This window comes from Anopheles coluzzii (assembly GCF_943734685.1).
Source record: "Anopheles coluzzii chromosome X unlocalized genomic scaffold, AcolN3 X_unloc_97, whole genome shotgun sequence".
NCBI classification, from domain to species: Eukaryota; Metazoa; Arthropoda; class Insecta; order Diptera; family Culicidae; genus Anopheles; species Anopheles coluzzii.
The window spans coordinates 5,001-7,500 of NW_026054532.1; positions in this window are offsets into that span (position 1 = coordinate 5,001).

The following is a 2,500-nucleotide window of genomic DNA, read 5'->3' on the forward strand; positions in this document are numbered from 1 at the left end:
TACGTACTAGGACTTCTTTCCAAGAATGGTGTCCGCGACGGGAGGGCAAGCGTCCTTCCCAGGTTTCCCTAGTAAACCTTGTATGGTAAACATACCCAAGCGTGTCCGTAAGCACGCAACGATAGTCACGAACGAGCACATACCTAGGGAAAGTACTCTACGTACTAGGACTTCTGTCCAAGAATGGTGTCCGCGACGGTCGGGCACTGTGACGCAATTACCAAATCCTAGAATCGTACAAGCAGTGTGTACAAACATAAACATTAACGCGTTCGCTCGGGCTGCGCCGTCCGTGTTGAACACAAATGCGGGTGATTATATGAGTGGATGGACAAAAACATGCGTGGCGAAGACAATTTTCTGCACGATGTGCACATAGCTCATTTCGTCGTCCCGGGCGAATGGAAAAACACAAAAATCTCGAGTATCTTTCTAGGTTTCTGTTATAAAAGGGCAGGCCAAAAGGTGACCGGTTGAGATGAGCATTTTAAGCATGCAAGCACTTAATTGCAACTTTTCCTACAAAAACTAGGTACGTACACGTAGATTGTATCAACATGGACATCCATGATTGCGTACGCCCGGGCTGCGCCCTCCGTGTTGTACTTTCCCTGATTGGTACACAATTTTGGTGCAAGTGTACCAACATCGACATCTATGAACGCGTACGCTCGAGCTGCACCCTCCGTCTTGTACTTTCCCTGATCGGTACACAGTTTTGGTGCACGGCTATCCCGAAAGGCAACTTGTACCAACATCGACATCCATGAACGCGTACGTAGCGTACTTTCCCTGATCGGTACACAATGTTGGTGCACGGCATAGGAAATGGGCTTAAAATGGTCAAACTCAATCCATTTCCACTAAAGATAGTCAATAACAGCTGTGCCGATGAAGTAGGGCACGATGCAAGTCAATGTTATTTAATGAATTACATGTTCACCATACATTTCAGTACAAAATTGCTCGGTCAGACCTACACAAGTGCTATATCTCGAATACTAAACGTCGCAGATGGGTGTCGTAGAACAATTTTAAGTTCGTCTAACGATTCTACATCCGATTCTGGATAGTGGTTTTTCGACCACTTTTCAACATTTTGTGACACCCCGAACCTAGGGGCAGCTCCCTAGCTTTTTTCAAAAATGTGCACCGAACGGGCCAGAGAGCTCGAGTAGTCGAAAATTTTTTTTTTTGCTAAAACCCCTCAAAACGTGTCAGGAACGCACCCTAGATGATGAAAAGTGCAACCAGAATGTCAATCGACAACATGCCCGGGGGTACAAATTTGCTCTACGCGTCCCTAGGTAGGGTACTTTTTCATACAAACATCAAAGTGTACGGTGCACACAGTGCGCGGAACAAAAATTGCTCGGTCAGACCTAGGACGGGCCATATCTCGAATACTAAACGTCGCAGATGGGTGTCGTAGAACAATTTTAAGTTCGTCTAACGATTCTACATCCGATTCTGGATAGTGGTTTTTCGACCACTTTTCAACATTTTGTGACACCCCGAACCTAGGGGCAGCTCCCTAGCTTTTTTCAAAAATGTGCACCGAACGGGCCAGAGAGCTCGAGTAGTCGAAAATTTTTTTTTTGCTAAAACCCCTCAAAACGTGTCAGGAACGCACCCTAGATGATGAAAAGTGCAACCAGAACGTCAATCGACAACAGGCCCGGGGGTACAAATTTGCTCTACGCGTCCCTAGGTAGGGTACTTTTTCATACAAACATCAAAGTGTACGGTGCACAAAGTGCGCGGAACAAAAATTGCTCGGTCAGACCTAGGACGGGCCATATCTCGAATACTAAACGTCGCAGATGGGTGTCGTAGAACAATTTTAAGTTCGTCTAACGATTCTACATCCGATTCTGGATAGTGGTTTTTCGACCACTTTTCAACATTTTGTGACACCCCGAACCTAGGGGCAGCTCCCTAGCTTTTTTCAAAAATGTGCACCGAACGGGCCAGAGAGCTCGAGTAGTCGAAAAATTTTTTTTTGCTAAAACCCCTAAAAACGTGTCAGGAACGCACCCTAGATGATGAAAAGTGCAACCAGAATGTCAATCGACAACATTCCCGGGGGTACAAATTTGCTCTACGCGTCCCTAGGTAGGGTACTTTTTCATACAAACATCAAAGTGTACGGTGCACACAGTGCGCGGAACAAAAATTGCTCGGTCAGACCTAGGACGGGCCATATCTCGAATACTAAACGTCGCAGATGGGTGTCGTAGAACAATTTTAAGTTCGTCTAACGATTCTACATCCGATTCTGGATAGTGGTTTTTCGACCACTTTTCAACATTTTGTGACACCCCGAACCTAGGGGCAGCTCCCTAGCTTTTTTCAAAAATGTGCACCGAACGGGCCAGAGAGCTCGAGTAGTCGAAAATTTTTTTTTTGCTAAAACCCCTCAAAACGTGTCAGGAACGCACCCTAGATGATGAAAAGTGCAACCAGAACGTCAATCGACAACATGCCCGGGGGTACAAAT